This window comes from Mustela lutreola, chromosome X (genome assembly GCF_030435805.1).
Source record: "Mustela lutreola isolate mMusLut2 chromosome X, mMusLut2.pri, whole genome shotgun sequence".
Classification (NCBI taxonomy): domain Eukaryota; kingdom Metazoa; phylum Chordata; class Mammalia; order Carnivora; family Mustelidae; genus Mustela; species Mustela lutreola.
This window is the reverse complement of record NC_081308.1, coordinates 99,348,443-99,368,511: the sequence shown is the minus strand read 5'-3', so window position 1 is coordinate 99,368,511 and position 20,069 is coordinate 99,348,443. Positions and strand designations below refer to the sequence as shown.

At 40.2% G+C, this 20,069-nt stretch overlaps 1 protein-coding gene across 1 annotated transcript in view; it reads right to left on the bottom strand.

Moving 5' to 3' along the window:
- The window catches only part of PLS3 (plastin 3), an 83,963-nt gene extending 64,294 nt beyond the window's left edge, over positions 1-19,669 (bottom strand). The window contains exon 1 of the mRNA XM_059156700.1: positions 19,543-19,669. The gene's annotated coding sequence lies outside the window, so the exon portion shown is untranslated. The remainder of the gene's footprint in view (positions 1-19,542) is intronic.
- Between the last annotated feature and the right edge of the window lie 400 nt (positions 19,670-20,069).

Here is a 20,069-nt window from a genome sequence, read left to right as displayed (position 1 = left end):
CAAGCACCTATATACACAGTTTCAAAACACAACACAAATTAATCCATTTCATTGGGAGTTTGTTATGAACAGCCAGCTTAAAGGTCTAGGTTACAAATCCAAATTTTTGTGTATGTATACTTTTGGAATATTTTAAGCAAGTACATAGTCCCCAGCTTTATCCCAGGTTAGGGCTCCTTTCCTAGGTATCGTTCAACAACTGCACGAAGTTTTCTGCTTCTATCCATTCTTTTATGATTACTTTCTTTGGTTATGTTGCCGTTAATTTTTATTAGCTTAATTAAAAGATTTTTTTTGCATCTCCAGAGAGAGTTTAATTCGACAACAATGGTTGCTGTTTTCCACACATAATGGTCATTTGTTAAATTTAGCCCAACAAAGAATCCTGAACACAATGTAGGGTTATCCTTAAGACTGGCCGCAAAAATACTGTGGTCTAATAAAATGTTATCTTCCCTTACTATTCAAACTTGTGGGCGATGCCCCATAAATGTTATTAATTATATTTTTGCTGAGATGCCCCAATTTTATTTCTCTGAGGACGAAGCTGAACCCATGAGCATTACACTATGTGGGCTCCGGTTTTTAGAGACAAAATTATAACTGACCAGAGTGCTGCTTGCTCAATATTTTATTTGGCAATCTATTAGCTGGTACAACTAAAAAAGTCTCATTATAATTCTGCCACAAAGCAAATGGCTTGTATGGCTTTCGCTTGCTAAAAATCATATTGTTAGCAAAAAGTCACCCACACCAGGATAACTTCTTCCCTCTCTCAGTCTGTCCCTCTCCCTGGTACTACTCTAACTTCGGAAGTTGGCTAAAGCCTCTAGCAGCGTTCTTTCGATGGGGTAGACTGTCACAGGCTTAAGGATTCTGAGAATTCACCACTTTAAAGAATGCACTTTTAAGTCTCTCATTAGACCGGAATACAAACAAGCGCAGATAACCCGTATGTGAAAAAAGAAACCGGAATATCCATTTATGATGGGTGCCATTTCATTGCATTCTTCCTTAAATCACACGTTTTATTGATTATGGGGAAGGGTATGGTGCCTGAACAAAGTTAGGTGTAGCGGACGGGGGACTAAAACTATGAGCCATAGGTTCTAACTTAGGCTCTAATGAATTAACTTAGTATTCATTATTGAGAAGTTAATTCTGCTAACTGTATTTAAGATAGAATAATTGGACTGTGATTTTCAAATTCCTATCTAAGCCTAACCCCTTAATACCACATACATAATGTTATAGGCCACCAGTGATATATTTTGTTAAAGCGATAAAAGCTGATCTAGGATAGAAACAGGATGGGAAAGATTGCCGGAGGATTTTTGGTGTCTCCACCCTGAATCAGTAAGCAGAAAGAAGGGTGGGAAAGCTTTATCTTGAGAAAGCAAGACAGAAATGAATGCATGATCTCATTCACTTTCCTTCATCCAAAAGCAACAAGGTGACATTTTCTCTTCCATTCGTCTTCAGCCCTAATCAACAGTCTCCCACTTTTTTTTTTTTTACACCTAAGAATAAGTTTCCAAGTGTCCTATTTGAATTAAGAGATCTACCAGATTCCATTTGTAAGTTTTAAAATTTGATTTTGCAGAATCAAACATCAAAGCATGAGAATGCACAAAATTTTCCATTTAAAACTTTTTGATTTATTATTCGTGAACAACAAACATATCTCAAACTTCAAAACCCTAAATCCCAATGCTTTAGTGGCATATTCTATCTTGCTATTTGAGGAAATGCATTTGTTTAAAACAACCGGAGAGGTAAACCATAATTTCCTTAAGGCAGAACAATAGGTTTAGGAATCTTGTACACAAAAATCTAATGCAGGGTTGGGAGGCTGGGGTGAGGTCTTAAAAATTCTGGAAGTAAGCCATCAAAAAAGTTTTAAATTAAAAAATGGATCAATCATTTAGATCCTGAAAGTCATGTATCTAAATCAAGAACGTGACACTCCTTTGAAAAAAAGGAAACTTCCAAATTTGGTAATTAAAAAAAGGCATTCAAGTTATGTCTGAAGAGAAATGACCAATTAATAGTCATTCAATGATTTAAAAATCATAGCAGTTGGGGTGCCTGGCTCGCTCTTGATCCCAGGGTCATGAGTTTGAGCCCCACAATGGGTGTGGAGATTGCTTAAATAAATAAACCTCTAAAAAAGGGAAACAAAAAATAAAAATCATAAAAATTGGGACCACCATAGAAAATAAGACCTAGTGTGAGACCAAAGAAAACATTAAATTGTCTTCCTTACTGGAATTACCATTTTTAACTTAATTAACATTACATATGCAATCTCAAAATTCTAATTCATTAATGCAATTTCTATCAACATTCTAGCCAAGTTTGGGGTAGTCACAGACCAGCTTATACTAAAAACTTATGTGGAAACAAAGAGGTCTTAGCCCAGGTAAAATATACTGAAAAATAAAGTGGGTGCCATCACTCCACTTGGTATAAAATCCTATCTTGTGGCTACAGCAACCAAGACAAGGTGGGACTGGCAGAGCAACAGACATAGAATGATGGAACAGACCAGAGAACCCAGAAATAGACCTACACGAGTATGCTCAACTGATTCGTAACAGGTGTTCAGAAGCGTATGAGTGAAGGCAACTGAAGAACCATTTAAAAAGAAAAAAAAAACTTTAACCTAAACCTCACACCTTTACACAAAAATTAACTCAAAATGGGTCTCAGACTTAAATGTGAAGCATAACAATATACAACTTCAGAAAAGAAATTTGAAAAATTTCCAGAACTATGTCTGGTGAAGGCCTGTTAGATATGATGTCAAAAAGATAATCCATAAAATGAAATAGTGATACACTTGGCCTCGTCAAAAGAAATACTTTTGTTCTGTGAAAGACCTTGGTTCAGAGGATGGAAAGACAAGTTACAGACTAAGAAAATAGCTGTATACCACATATTGGACAAAGGATTACTATCTAGATACAGAAAGACCTCTTGCAACTCAACATTGAAAAAATCCAGTTAGAAAAATAGGCAAAAGACAGGAATAGATATTATACCAAAGAGGATATACAGGTAGGAAAGAAACACATAAAAAGATGTTCAACATCATTAGCCACTGGGAAATGCAAAATGAAATCATAATAAATCACTACACACTTACCTGAATGGCTAAAATTAAAAAAAACCAAAAACAAAATCAGAGATAACACCAAATGCTGGCAAGGATGTGGAAAAACTGTATCACTCCTACATTGCTGGTGGGAGACTAAATGGCACACTCTGGAAAAACACTTTGGCAGTTTCTTACAGAACTAAACATGCAACTCTCCTACAACCCAGAAACTGTACTTTTCGGGCATAAATCCTAAAGAAATAAAAACTTACATTCACACAAAAACCTGTATGCAAATGTTTACAGTAGCTTTATTTGTAATACCCAAAGTTGGAAATGGCCCAGATGTTCTTCAGTGGGTATGTGGTTCATAAAACTGTAGTACTTCTATACCTTGGAACACTACTCAGCAATAATAAGGAAGTAATTGTTGCTACAGACAGCTTGGATGAATCTCCAGAGACTTAGGCCCAGTGGAAAAAAAATTCCCCAAATTATATACCCTGTGATTTCATTAATTTTTAAAAAAAAAGATTATTTATTTATTTGACAGACAGAGATCACAAGTAGGCAGAGAGGCAGGCAGAGAGAGAGAGGGGGAAGTAGGTTCCCTGCTGAGCAGAGAGCCCAATGTGGGGCTCGATCCCAGGACCCTCAGATCATGACCTGAGCTGAAGACAGAGGCTTAACCCACTGAACCACCCAGGCGCCCCTTCATTAATTTTTTTTTAAGAAGATTTATCTATCAGCTTGAGAGAGTGAGCACAAGAGGGAGGGGCAGAGGAAGAAAATCTTGAGCAGAATCCACACTGAGTATAGATCCTGAGGCAGGGCTCAATCTCACCACCTGAGACATGACGTGAGCCAAAACCAAGTTTGTCACTCAACCCGACTACATCACCGAGGTACCCCTGTGATTTCATTTATACATACACACACACACACATAAAATATTTATATTTATATTTAAAGTTTTATTTATTTATTTATTTATTTATTTGTGAGAAGGGAGAGACTCAGGACTCTGAGATCATGACCTGAGCTGAAGGCAGAAGCTTAACTGACTGAGCCACCCAGGCACCCCTCATTTATGTATTTCTGAAATGACAAAATTACAGAAATGCAGAACAGATTACGGTTTCCAGCGGTAGAGATGGAGGAGAGGAGAAGGAGGTTGTGTTGTTATAAAAGGGTAACAAAAGGGATTCTAGCAGTGATGGAACTTGGCTCTGATTCTGTGCTATGGTCTTGCAAGAGGTTCCCACTGGGGGAAACTGGGTAAAGGGAACCAAGGATCTTTCCAAGTTCTTTCTTACAAGTACGTGTCTACAATTATGGCAAAGTAAAAATTTAAAAAAACCTAATTCAGACTAAACCACAGAATGTAGTATAATTTTTTTTTAAAAAAGATTTTATTTATTTATTTGACAGAGAGAGACACAGCAAGAGAGGAAACACAAGCCGGGGGAGTGGGAGAGCGAGGAGCAGGCTTCTCGCGGAGCAGGGAGCCCAATGTGGGGCCCCATCCCAGGAGCCTGGGATTGTGACCTGAGCTGAAGGCAGATGCTTAACACCTGAGCCACCCAGGCGCCCCCAGAATATAGTATCATTAAACTGATAAGAAAAAGAGAAGAAAATCTACTTGCAATAATTCCATATTATGTCTTCAATTATTTCCGCTAATCTTGCAGAAACATTACTGACATAACTCTTAACATAATAGCCTTAGCACAGACGGTCAGTTCATGATTCCATTAAAGTATCTGATCTGGGTCAAAGATTCTTTTTTTTTTTTTTCCTGTTCAATAACAAAATAAAAATTTGAAATAAAGGAGAATTTCAGAGCTAAACTTACCGATGTAGGATAATTTAGGCATCTGTTCTTGGAATGATTTCCTTCAGTGGTACTTCTCCCCAGATATTCACGTGGCTCTCTCCTTGAGCTCCTTCATGGCTTGCCCCAAACATCTTCCTGTCAGTGAAGCCTTCTGGACCAACTGATCTGGAAATAGCAATGCCTCTCTTCCCACTCCCTAGACCCTCAATCCTGCTGTGATTTTCTTCACATTACCGTCAAATACACTATATCATTTTAATTTTCTATCTTCCCCCAGTAGGATGAAAACCTCGTAAGGGTGGTAATTTCTGTCTGTTTCAAAGTTATTGCCTGTGCCTAGTATACTACCTGACCTATAGAAAGCATTCAGTAAATATTTGAATAAATGAATGACATGGAATTTTGTGTGTGTATGTAAGGAGTAAAACAAAGAGGAAATACTGGCTCTCTCAGAGTAACAAAAGCCACTTTAAAAGAAATCAAGAGTGAGAAATCCCATAACATATATCCAATATATTGACACTAGAGTTTTCAAAATCTTTTGGATACATCACAATATAGGAAACTCTTTTAAGATCAGTAATTGGACTGCAGTTTTGTTAGCGTTAAGAGTAATCTGGACTAGGGGCATCTGGGTAGCTCAGTTGGTTATGCATCTACCTTCATATCAGGTCATGATCCCAGTGTCCTGGGATTGAGCCTGGCATCCTGCTCCCTGCTCTGCAGGAAGCTTGCTTCTCCCTCTCCCAATCCCCCTGCTTGTGTTTCCTCTCTCACTGTGTCTCTCTCTGTCAAATAAATGAATAAAATCTTAAAAAAGAAAAAGAGAGAGAGAGAGAGAGTACTCTGGACTGAATATATGACCTAGAAAAATAATTTACCACTTAAAGCCATCACTAATGGATTTCCATTAGTGATAGAAGAGCTGGCCGAGTTAAAACAAGCTGCTTAAATTATGCGTGAAGTGTGTGTCCTAGAGTCCATGTCGACTTGAACGACTTGGCATCTGCCATTTTGTTAATACCTGAAGGAAAACACCACTTAGTATAAGGGAATTCAGAGAGCAAGAGGCCTTCTCAGTAAACAAAGTTGGACTCTGAATGCAGTGTTTAGCTTTATGTAAGAAAACTGATGAATTAGGTATCAGGAGACCCCACCTTCCATCACTGTCCTCTACGGCTGTATGCTGGGGCAAAACAAAGTCAACTAGACCTCTGTCACCTTATCTATAAAAATCAGTGGTTGGATTAGACTCTGAGCTCTTCAAACAATGGCATATCGTTTTATTTCTCTTGCTGGTACCAGTGCCTGGCACACTGCTGATAATTAATAAAGGCCTGTTAAATGAATTAAGTAATTACATAGGAAGTTCTAAATGGCTCTCCTGGAAATTATATCTTCTCTTGGCTGAACCAACCTCCTCTCTCAGGGAGGCCTAACCTTATGTAAGGGTTCCCAGGATATGCACTGCCCATAAGGCTAAGGAGATGAGGGGTGAGGGAGTGCCGGGTTGGTTAAGTATCCGACTCTTGATCTCAGCTCAGGTCTTGATCTCAGGGTCATGAGTTCAAGCCCCGCATTGGGCTCCATGCTGGGTCCGTAGCCTACTTAAAAAAAAAAAAAAGAGAGAGAGAGAGAGAGACTAAGGAGACTGGGTCCAGAAACTTCTCTGTGGGTTGAATCCAGAACATAATGGGAGAGGTAGGTTCTAGGTATCATCAGCTATTTTGACCTGATACCATGCAGGTGAATCTGAGGTGGTCAAGGGTGCTTGAAAGAAAAACTCTGATCCGAAACTGAAGGGGATTCTTTTTATCATCCTTTGATAATTTCTCATTCTCGTATTTTAAGTCAGTAAGTAAAGAATCCCTCAACTTTAACATCAGACCTCCTAAATGTAAAACACCAAGCTCTCCTGAAAATGGCAAGCATTAAATGTACTTATTTATGGACATATAGACAAGAAACTAGTTCTAATGGTCAGCTCCTGGAAAGGGAAATGGGGGACTGGGGTCAGGGGCAGGAAACTCATTTTCTTTTCTTTATGTTCCTTTGTAGCTTTTGAATTTTGTTCTGTGAACAGATGTCACAGTTGAGAAGCAAATTAAAAAATAAACATATCAGATGTGCTCAATAATGGTCTAGGTCAACGGAAACTGTTGTGTTTCAAAGTGTTTATCATTTACTTGTGCACTACTCAATACTTAATAGTACGTGTTTGATAAAGGTTTATAAGCAAGAAATTTTGTATAGATCTATCGTACAGTAAGTTTTAGAAAAGGTGATTACACAACTTTATAGGCTTTCAATTCAAGTGAAAATATTATGAAGGAAAAAGGATCTGGCAACAAGTTAATAATATGCTATTAAACATAAGGAAACCAAAAATTAGCTACATTGAGACGTAGAAATCAGTATTGCTCAGAGTCAATCAAGCCAAGATTTACAGTAGCAGCCGAGTCACGATAAATGAAAAGTCATCTTGTCAATAGCACCTCTACCCCATTAGCTGATCTGTGGCTAGACATTTAATATGAGCATTGTCCATTATTCCTCATAGCCGGAAAGCAGAAACAGTCCAAACATCTAGCAACAGATAAGTGGACAACCAAAACAAGGTACATTCATACAAAGGAACATTATGCATAATTATTATTATGTAAAAAGGAATGATGTCTTTGTCCATGCTTCAGTGTGAATGAACCTTGAAAACACTATGCTAAGTGAAAGAAGCCCATCACAAAAGACCACGTGTCTATATGTTCTATTCATATGGAAATCCAGAATGGGGGAAATTGCTGGAGACAGAAAGTAGATTGGGGTTGCTTAAGAACGGGGAGGTAGGGGGCTGGGGAGAGTGTGATAGCTCAAGAATATGAGGTTTCTTTTCTGAGGGGATGAAAATGTTTTTGAAATTGACCATGGTGATGGTTGTACATATCTCTGAATATACCAAAATCTGCTGTAACTCTACACTTCACTTAATAAAACTGCTGCAACACATAAAAAAAAAAAAATTAGTATGTCCCACTTTCTTCTTTGAGCCTGAAATTAAGCAGTTATCACAATGCAAGGGCCATCCATGACATTCACTCCTGACCACTGATTTAAAGCCGCTGAAAGAGAGAGAAGACCAGGGAAATCATTTGCCTAGTCTTCTTGTAGGGTTCACACCATTCTGTATTTTATTCGGTGTGATTCATCAGTTACGAATTTGCTGGTTAGGTTTTCACAATTTAATCTTTATTGACCAAGGCCATTCATGGCCAATTATTTTTCGCTCTTTTAAATGTATATATGGAGACCTGGCTCATGCCAGGTACAGTGCAAGGAGCTAGAAGAAAGGGGCTTCCCCTCTGGGTTCCTTTTCCTCTATCCCCAGAAGCACAGGTCTTTCCCTGGTACCTCCAGACACCGTCCAAAGAGCATCTGATGCCCTCCCACCAAAATGGAAAGATGGGATTTGGAATCCTGGCTTTTCCTGCTCCTTTTAACATCTGTGACAATCGATTGAGAAGTTCAAGGGAGGAAATTCTGGTGCAGTTACTTGCTCCTGCCATTGAGTCAGATAAAATTCACAGCAACACCGTGTTACAGAAAGTACAAGAGCCGCAGGTACAAGTCATGGCTTATCAGCGTTTTCCAGGGCTTCTGCACACACGGCTGTTTCCACAGCTGCAGATCCAGCTACCGCAGAACTCTGCGCTGTGCACAACATCTACAATTTAGTAAAGCTGGAAAGAATTTTATTTTTGTAAAAACTAAATGGGGTGTGGCTCATTTTCTTGCCAAAGGGCTATTTTATTCCAAGACACTGCTGTCTGCTGACCTTCATTTATAGGCTGAGCAATGTTCTATTTAAGTAAAATTAACTCATAGTGGGCACTTTTTTTGGGATGCAATAATTATTGCAAAGAAATAACAATGTTTAAATTTGATTTGTTCTTAGTTTAGATTTGATTATATTGGGTTATAAATGAATGTCTTTGTTCACACACGGTTTAAATTTAGAAATTATTTTATGTCGAGAAAAAGGGCCATATTTAAGTTCATTTTCTACATGTAAAGGATATTTTTAGGGTTCGTGACATCCAATATTTTGTGTTTTTTGTTCTACTAGACTGCAGGTGTCTCTTACCCACCTTTACAGCGAGGGCACCTAGCAGTCTTTGTTGGACATTTCATTTCATTGAATGAGGAAACCATGCCACAGAGTAATTAAGGCATTGTCTGCGTTACTATCCCTGGTTAACTAGTACTTCATCTGTAGTTCATACTATTTCAATACATACTTGGCAACTTTGGGCACATTCGAAAGCTTTCTTGAGTTTACATCTATTTATAAATGGCCTAGAGGACTTCTTTTATGTGATTCTTACATATTTCGAGGTACTTGATTTGACATACCATCCTTCTCTTTACACAAATCTCTGGTTAGGGAAGTTTCCCATCTTTGGCTTACACCTATAAATATATTCTAGTTTCCTTTTTTTTTCTAGGAAAAAAAATGCTGGAACACTTTGACTTAGGATCAGACACCAAATATGTGGGTTGGCATACATTTTAAAACATGCAAATCTATCAGTATTACTTTTTGGTTATCTATACTAATGATAATTCGGCTATCTTTGTTTTTTAGTTATTATAAGATAAAATACGACATTTTCATTATTCATAGCCACTTGTAAAAATGATTTCGACTGTAGCTTTAAACTGGAGACCCACAAACTGCTCAGAATATTTGTAGAATGTGTCAGTGTCCTTCATCATTTCCTGGTTTTTGCTTTTGAAAACCTCCACTAGAGGAAACTAAGGGCATCATAAATTTAAGATTAATGTGTTTTGGATTCACCCATTTCTAAAGGCTACATGTCCTCTTGGGAAAATGTTGATTTCATTTATAACCCTCGGTCTTCCCAAACACTTTAAGTTCTCACTAATTTATTTTCTGTTGTTTCTTGTTTTTATAAAGGTAAACTTCTTAACATTCACATTTCTATTTCTCCTACTATAGAAACACTGAAGACTTTGAAGCTTTTTTTCCTCTATCCCCTCTCCCAAATCAAGGAACAACATTACCTATCACTACCTTTCACCATTATCGAAGCTGTATTTGTTAATAGCAGAGGGTTTATAATGTATGAATAATGTTTCCAATTTTCCTTTGAGGGCAAATTCTTTAAGCCTTCAAGTGGCATAGCCTCACAAAAGGATAACTGAACTGGTAAACGGGTTTCCTAGCTAAGTCAAGAATCTTCTTCAACCTGGAACTTTGTTAAAATCTTCCCTATCCATAATAAAAAGCAACAGAAAGCAATATTTTTATAATGTCATTAAATAAAGCAGAAAAAATAAACGATCTTAGTTTGAATGGTGATACGTAAGGAAAAAGTGTTTGAATTAGAGGAAAAAGAACAGAAGGATATACATACCTAACAAGGTCATCTAAGGCAACGTTCACTGACCTATAAAAGGGGAGTATTTATTGAGCACCTACAATCTGCTAGCTTCTTTATATATGTTTTCATTTGATTTGAAGGACAACACTGAAAACAAGTGGTATTAGCCCCATTTGAGAGATGGTGAAACTGAGGTTTAGAAAAGTTTCAGAACTTCCCTAATGTCACAGAGATGGTAAACAGCAAAGCCTTTGGAACCCATATTTTATGCTAAAATCCATTCTGACAATAAAGCATAATTGTAGATGATCATGAAAAAAAAAAAAGAAGGTGGTAGGAATGAGTTTCAGGTCAGACAAATTTTCTTTTTTAAAGATTTATTTACTTGAGAGAAAGTGTATGTGCATGAGTGGGGGGAGGAGGAGGGGGAGGGAGAGGGCTCAGGCAGACTCCCCTCTGAGTGTGGAGCCCAACAATGTGGGGCTCAATCTAAGGACCCAGAGATGACCTGAGCTGAAACCAAGAGCCCGGAGGTTTAACTGACTGAGCCACCCAGGCGCCCCAGGTCAGACAAATTTTCTATATCACTTCCGGGTCATCATGCTATACCCAGACCAACATGGACCTTATAGAGACTGGTGACCTGGTGGAAGGAGAGAAATATCAGGGAAGGGTCTGGGAAACAGCATGGGTTGAATTTTGAGAGGGACATGCAGTGTACAACAAGCCATTCAAATCTACAAAATATTTGTTAAGTGTTTGCAATTTGGTGAGTCACCATACACCGAACTTAGGCACAAAATAAGTGGGAGTATCAGAGTTTCTACCACTGTTGGATCTCTGCTTATTTAGGCAATGTGAATGAAATATAAAACTTCGAATTTATTGACTGATGTCAAGGTAATTTAAGGTAATTTAATGTTGATTTCTTTTATAACACTCTGTCTTGGGCGAGACGGAAAAAACCCTATCAAGAAACACATTCATTTAATCAACTCCAGGACTGAAAGTTCCTTTAGGATACTGAATGTTTATGGTCACAAATAAGCCCTGTATACTTGAACTGAGTTTTAAAGCAACCTAAAATCTAAAGGCAAGTTAAAAACAAAACCTGCCTCCCTTCCCCCATTAACAGTTCCGTTTGAAAAAAATAGACTTCCTATGATTGTATACCCCACAGGATTCTCCTTTATCCTGCTTTGCACCTGTTAAGTAGATCAGAGGAAACCAAAATATTTCCAAGACATATACTTTACCTAAACTAGCTTCAGTTTAGAGTCAAATACCATACACTATATAAAGAGCAGTCTTTTTTTTTTTTTTTTTTTTTTTTTTGGGAATACCACTGTTTGAAATCAAGGCCTATTTTTGCTTAAGCCCATGTTTAAATTTCAGAGACTGTCAAAGAACTTCATCTTTAAAAATAAAAACCTTGCAATTTCTCTTCTATTCTTTATCTCAAAGAAATAATCAGAGTTGCAAAATGGTTTTTGCAAGGATATTCACCGAAGCATTATCTATAAGATACGGAAACAATATAAACTTGCAACAACCTAGAATTAGTGAAAGAAGTTATTAAATACCCATTATATGGAATATCATATAGTAATTTTAAAAATTTTCGATTACAAAGGCACCTAGGTGGGTCAGTCGTTAAGTGTCTGCCTTCGGCTCAGGTCATGATCCCGGGGTCCTGGGATCGAGCCCCACATCAGACTCCCTCCTCAGTGGGAAGCCTGCTTCTCCTTCTCCCACTCCCCCTGTTTGTGTTCCCTCTCTTGCTCTCTCTGTGTCAAATAAATAAATTAAATCTTTAAAAAAAATTTGATTACAGGAGCACATGGGTGGCTCAGCTCATTAAGCATCTGACTTCTGCTCAAATTGTGATCTTGGGGTCCTAGGATCCAGCCTCCCCTCCCAGCTCCCTGCTCAGCATGGAGTCTGCTTCTCCTTCTCTCTTTGCCCCTCCCCCAGCTCATGTGCACTCTCTCAAATAAATAAAATCTTTAAAAAAATTTTTGATTACATGAAAACATGTAGTAGTAAGTGAAAAGAATGGAATACAAACTGTATGATTCCAACTTTTAGAATATGTAACTTTTACACTGGAAATAGATAAAAAAAATGAGCAGGTGGTACAATTATGAATAATTTTAATTTTCTTCGTTATAAATCCTCTTATATTTTCCTCTAACGTGTTTACAATGATTTTGTATTTTTTAACTCAAAGCGAAGTGGTTAAAAACATTTTAATTGTGTGCTACTTAAGATACTTCTCTAGTAGATTAACTAAATTTTGACCAATATTTTAACTAAATATTGACCATTGTAGAATTTCCCATCATGTTCACTTCTAGAAAACACTATGCAGTCTATAATGGTAATTCTCCCTGACCTGAAATACAAGCTCCCAAATGTCAAAAAGAATGATAAGAAATGACAAAACTGGAAGTACACAAGCTGATTAAGAAATACAGAGAAAAAGCCTACAGATTACATTAGTCTATGAAAGATAATGTATTACTCAGTGTCAACAGCAGAATGTCAATCTGAGTGCAACTCTATGTAATTAGACTATATAATAAATATTCAAAACTATTATACTGACCTCACAAATTTTATTTTATTGAAGAGGAAAACTATATATATTATATAAAAATTACATATCTACAAGCAGCTTAAAAGAATCAGAGTTTGCTTTTCAAAAAAAGCACTACAAGATTACAAAAAATAACTTGCTACTGAATCTTTTAAACCAAAGACAGCAGAAAGAAGAGCTCAGACTTTATAAAAGAAATTGACTTCTATGAGCAAAAGGAACCCACTCTTCAGAACTAGTCACATGATACCAAGTTATTTGAAAAGTTCTTTCTCTCAGATGTTTCTGCTTATTTCAATTCAGCACTATCACTTTACCAATGATATCTTCACAAATACTATCAAATACCATATGACTTCACTCATGTGTGGAATTTAAGAAACAAAACGAACAAAGGAAAAAAGAGAAATGAAAGAGAAGTCTCTTAAATGTGGACAACAAACTGGTGGTCGCCAGAGGAGGGATGGGGGAAACAGGTGAAGGGGATTAAGAGTACATTTATGGGGGCGCCTGGGTGGCTCGGTTGGTTGAGCGTCTGCCTCTGGCTTAAGTCATGATTGCAGGGTCCTAGGATCGAGTCCCTCTCCCTTTGCCCCTCCCCCTGCTTGCACTTTCTCTCTCTCTCTCTGGCAAATAAAAAAAAATAAAATCCTTAAAAAAAAAGAGTACATTTAATGGTGACGAGCCCTGAATAATGTATAGAAGTATTGAATCACTTTATTGTACAGCTGAAACTAATAGAACACTCTATGTTAACTATACTGGAATTTAATAAATAAGAACATAATTTTAACCAACGAGATAAAAGGCATGGTAACTCAAAGAATGACAGAGTTAATGAACCATCATAGAATTGGCCAGATGACAATAAACACTGGAAATTAATCCAAGGTTAACAGTTTTAAGGGTGGGAGTTGAAAAGGACCCCTCTGGCAGCCAGCTATCCAATAGGCTTCTCAAATGCAGATCTACATTAACTTTTCATCTTTTCTGTGTTAATGAGGGCATACCAGTTAAATATACAGATTATCTCCTCCATTAGGAGCTTTTCCAAACCCGCACTTCTTTAAAGGGCAATTATAAGGAGAAGCACTTGCTTTTTGGGAGTTTTACACAAGACCTCCCAATATGGGCAGACACAAAACTAAGAATGAAGTAGAATAAGCCAACGGATTCTGTAAGATTACCAACAAACACTAAAATACTGCTCAGTAGTTACTTCAGGAGGAGGGGAAAAAAAAACAAAACCCATCACAGGAATGGCTTTCACAGGCTATCTGGCACAACATTTGAGGGGGAAAAAAATTATAAGCAAGCATTACATATAGGTTTTTATTCTTGTTATCAGCCAGAAATAGATTATGCCTGGCTTTATTTCTCCTTTGCTTGTAAACGTGGATAGCTGGAGAGTCTCTACAGGCGAGTACAAATGGGGGCGAGATTTAAGTGATGAGGACTGTGCCATTTCTGCAAGCTCCTGTTAAAGTTTTAGTGTGTCAATGACAGACTACGACAGTACTTTGAGTTTATATAGCACCTGTCTGCTAAGAGCCAAGGCTCACTTATCCTTTCAGCATGGCTGTGACATATACAGATTGGAAACAGATGGCTTGATAAAGCAAAATCCAAACACGGACACAGGAGAGCTTGTGTGATTTACCGATGATGGCCTATATGCCCAAACTGCAGAGGACGCCAAGCCCTCGGATTCCACATTTGATGCCTTTTCCAATAAACGACACTCCCTCCTTATCCTCAAACAACATCTAGACCGTTAAGAAAAATTAAGCTTTCTTGTAACACAAAATCGGTAGGTTTAATGCACCAAAGTCCTCGCTAAGGAGTGATGTTCATGGTGCCTCTATATTTTAAAGAACTAACATGAGTCATGGAATAGGCCACTGGTGATCGTCTTCCTGCACGGCTACCAATTTGCTAACAAAGTAGTTAGCTTGGTTCTACACAGGTGCATTAAAATTTGAAAAAATCAACTAATATTAACTGAAATAAGCCAGACTATGACTACTGGGGGAAACAAAAATCCCGGCAAACCAAAAACCCTGAGCCATGCTCTCACTTGTACGAATGACAAGATGCATAATGTACTCGATGTTAGTTATCAGTATAATAATTTTAAGTGACTTTCTCTAGGTCGAACTATAAGGCAGTAGCATAGCCTTGTCTAAAACTTATTTCTTCTGAAAGCAAGGCCAATATGGTTTTCCCTTAGTATTTCAACTTTCACTTAAAAGAATGTATTTTCATCCCTAAAACATTTTATACTAACATTTGTCTTTCAAGTGCCAAGATTAAGGCAAATTAGATATTACTAAACATATTGAATTTGACAGTGCCTTACCTTCATAACTACAGTGATTTGGCCCCCAAAATTAGGATCTTCTGAGACTGACATTTCATGATTAGACAGTATTTTATATTTCTAAGCCATAACTGTAACCAAAGTTGTACCATAACTAAAAACAGCCAGTCCCAACCATTGGTATCTAAAACAGCTTCCAGGGAGTTCCTGGGTGGTTCAGTTGGTCTGCCTTCAGCTCAGTTCATGATCCTGGGGGCCTGGGAATGAGCCCCAGAGCCCCACCTTGGGCTCCCTGCTCAGTGGGGAGTCCCTCTGCCCCTCCACCCACTTGTTCTCCCTCAATCAAATAAATAAATAAAATCTTAAAAAAAAAAAAAGAACTTCCAACCGTGTAATGTATCTAAAAAGCTTCTGAAACCTCCCAACACACTAAACGAACATATATATACATATATATATGTATATATATATGTATATATATATGTATATATATGGTAGATCACTCTCTAGAGAAATTACATGGACTCAAACCACGATCTAGTTGTTTTCGTTCAAACTGTGTTTTATTAGTTTCACAGCTCAAATTCTTCCCTCTCTGCATTACTTTTAACCAACAGAAAAATTATCACTGAGCAAATATGAAATGATTTTAAAAACAGACACCGGAGTTGTCATGTACCGATAGACACTTAGTTTCAGTTTTATGCCAGCTACTTTTGGAATCTGTGCTGAACAGCAAGAAGAGTTTAGCATTCACATGGTGCCTAGATGGTGCTCGCGATACGCAACAGCAGATTCCGGAGTTGATCATATGTGGTAAGACTATCACGTCAGTCTATTTCTTGGAAAGGCAAGCAGAAATGATGTCTAAAACAGAACATGGAATAATGGAAAGTGGACTTTCTTCCTTTTTTGCCTTGTCAGTTTCACCAGAAAGAATCACTTTAGTTCTCAGGCAACATGGCCAAGCTACCCCTTCTTTTCAGCAACAGTCATGTGGTTTGCATAGGAGCAAAATTTCATTTGGTTTCTGATAGTGCCTTGGATACTGACATTCTGCCAGTATAAATAGTCAAGTCTAATGTGCATGTAACCATTTGTAGAAGAGATGTAATCTCAACTAAAATATTACTCACCAGTTATAATTAATCCTTCTACCCCAAATGTCATAAGCCCAGACATTTTTAGCAATGCAATCTAAATGATGGCATCAGACTGGAGACCCTGGACTTCAGTGTTGATTGTCTGTACTACGTCAAGGCAGAGCATAATTTGCTTGGCTCCCCACCCCGGGTAAAGAGAGAGGTTGATAAATTGCTAGATCTAACAGTAGAGATTAAGAATTAGACTCACAACCCCCTAATCTTAATAAAAACCCGAGTTCATTAAATGATACCCCCCCATTAAGTCAGTAACAAAGTCAGTGGTTTTAAATGAGTGGACATTGGAAGACAAGAAAATGTTCCACAGACTAAGAGCTTAGTGATGATCCTGTTTTGACATGAGTTAATAATATTTCAAGAAGAGCTTATCTCCCTTCCACTTTAACCTCATTTGATAGTTAGCTGTATTCTCTCTTGAGGTTACAATATGTATTAGGAGTTCAATCTAAAATTCTATGATCACCTCACTTCCACTAGGGGGTTCTATTTACCAGTGTAGTTAATCTCAATAACTCAGGTGCTGCTTAATTCCACTTTGAGCAAATCTGTGCCACAAGGCTAGCCTTGAGGTCAGAACGCTATGCTTTCAAGGAGTTCTAGTACTTAGGCTCAGAAACCCCAGCCCAGCACAAAAATGGAGTGCTCAAGTCATTCCGAGGCTGCGGCAGTAGACGGAGGGTTTGTTTTGTTTTGTTTTGTTTTGTTTTGTTTTGCTTAATGCATACAAACCCAACATCTCTTCAATGTTCTCCATTTCATTTATAGCTGCCCTAGTTTCAAGGCTGAATATGTATCAACTGCATCCATTTTTGTAAATAAGTAAAGCTTTTAAACTTCTGACCTCAGAGACTCCTCTGCCCATTTCTATACTCTGCAAAATATAATCTGAATACCAGAACTGCCACCTTTTTCCAACAGCAATCTTAACTTGGGCCACATGGGCCGGTCCTGGTCATCACCAGAGCTGTTTCGGGGGGGTCTCTCGTTATTCCATCGAGATATTGACAGGCAAAACCCAACCAGTTCGATTGGTCAGATTTAGAATCCACTGTTCTTGTGCCTCATTTCTGATCCAATTAATTGCAAACCACAAATAACCGGTGGTTAATTTTAGTCAAGAAATGATCCACCACCTTCAAGTAGATGCCTAATAAAGAGAACAGTTCAGTTAGAATATAGGCCAGAACCAGGAATATGGGTAAATCCTAATTTTTTTTTTTTAACACTATCTCACGGACTATGGCTTCAAAACTATCATCTAGGGATGAAGTGTGTGTGAATTAAAGGTCGATTTTCCCAGAAAATAGTAAGATATTTCTTAAATTCAGGAAAGCCACCAGGGAGATATATGTCTGGCACAAACAGATTTCAAGCCCTTATTTTAAAAACAGCTCCCGTTTTTTTGTTTTTGTTTTTTTTTTTTTATAAAATCAGAGCACCAAATTCCCTTTCTGTTACCTTTCTACAAGTCCAAGTAGAATTCCCTGGAGTAGAGGCTAGTTCACACTCTCCCTCTCCTTTTCTTTTTCTTTCTTTCTTTTTTTTATTGTGGTAGTTTTTTGAAAATGGGCTTCAGCCATTACATTCCAGTTTTCAAGGCAAAAGAAGTCATGTGACCATTACCCTAGGGGCATCAGAGACTTGGGGCACGTGATGCCAATCAGCAAGTGTGGGACTTAGGCCACTTCGCTGGAATTCACTGGAAACCACATCTCCAGGATCCAGTTGAGGCTCCCAAACACATTGTGACATCATTAAAGTGGCCCGAGTGCTTACTTCTCAGGAGCTTGCCGTTTCTCTTTACGTTTTCTACCTGCTGTGGGGCTAGCCCGGCTCTCTTCCCCATCCCACCCCTTCCCTCCTAACAGGTCGGGCACCCCCAGCATCCCCTCCATCGGATCCTAAATGGCGAGGCTCTCCAAGAGTTAGTTCTAAGCCCAACCTGCACCCCTGGGGATGGTGTGCAGATCCCGCGGGGAGCAAGAAGCCGCGGCGAGCGCGTCGGGCAAATGTCAGATAGCATTAACCCCACTCCACCTCCCAAGCCTGGGATCCTCTGCAGTCCTGGAGCCGGGCCGGTGGAGCCGCCTGCGCGCTACCAGCAGTAGCGGCGACGGCGGCAACTTTGGGACTGGAAGGAAGCCAGGGCGGGGGTGGTCAGCGTCCCCCCGCCTCTTATTGGAGCGCTTAAGTACTGCGGGTGGAGGAAAGTAAACAGCGGCAAGTGCAGCTGGGGGGCGGGGGCAGGAGAGATCACCCCCCTCCCACCGCCCCTGCCGCCCTGGTACCCGGGAGCCCCGAGAGGTTCCGGGCTGCCACGGCCCCGACCGCGCGCTCGGAGCTGCAGAGCCAGAGGAGCCGAGCAGGGAGTGGACAGAGGGGTCCAGGGATATGGGGAACCGAGAGGTTCTGCCCCAGTGGCCCGGAGATGTTGTGCTACTGAAAGGGAAAAAAGTGCTTACTCATAGGGAGACGCGGTGCAATCGCTGCGCTCTCGCTAATGGCCAGGGAAGCAAGCGGGAGGCCGGCAGCTGGAGCCCGCCCGGCTCCTTCCCTGGGCCAAGGCAGCGGCTCAGAGCCCCGGAACTGGCGTGTGCCCGAGAGGTCACCCGAGGCGGGCGAGCGGGGGCCGGAGGCGTCGCAGGCTGCCGGCTCCGGGATTTCCTGAGTCCGGGGCGGGAGAGGGCGGGGGGCTGAGGGGAGGGTAGCAGTAGCTGGGGAAGGACGACACAGGGAAGTTAGGCGCTCGGTTTCCACTCCGGGGCCGCCGCCACGAAAGGGGAGAAGGACAAGGGTTGGCGTCAAGGACTGCAGCCTCAGGTAAGCAACAAGTTACGAGCAACTAGCGAGAAAGCACCATCTCGGTGGTTAAGAGCAGAAAACGTGTTTGCGGCGGGTGGTCGTGGGGACACTGTCAATCCCACCCATCCTGGATGCCAACGACCCGCTTTAGCGCCGAAGGTGCCAGGACCGAAATTTCTGCAGCCCCCTCTCCGCTCCGCGTCCCCCGGCGCGGGGCACGTTCCGGCTGAGGTTCCCGGAGATGCTCTCCGCTGGACCCACGCCTGCCCACGCCCCAGGAATCCGCTCCCGTCGTGCCCTGGCGTGCCCACAAAGCACTTACATAAAGTCGCAGAGTCCCGGATCTGGCCCGACAGCCTCCGACCGACGCACCCAGACAACTTCTGCCTCTTGGAATCTTTGCGGCAGTGGTTCTAAAGCCAGCGCTCCCTCCCTCCCGCCTGCCCCCTCCGCCCCTCGGCCGCCGCCATTGGCTCGGGTGGTGCTCACAGTCGGCCTGGGAACCTGGAAGGGGATTGGGCCGCGAGCCTGTCACATCAACTGGGTGGGGAGCCCGGAGAGGAATCGACAGGCACCCTGGAGGGATGGGGGCTCTAACTCTGCCTCAGGGAGCGGAGAGCCGTCCCTCGCGCCTGCTTCTCCCTCTCCCTGGCTAAAAAGTACGAGATTAGAAGTCCACGGTGCCTGGCTCAGAATCATACGCAATAATAAAACAAAATAAAGTGGAATAAATGGAAAGGTAGGAATGTTGGGAATGGGCGTTTGAAAGTCACCAAGCCCCTATTTAAATCCGAGGGTACAGTTTCTCCCCAGAATGGTAAAGAGAGTCTCCGCCAAGAAAGACCATTT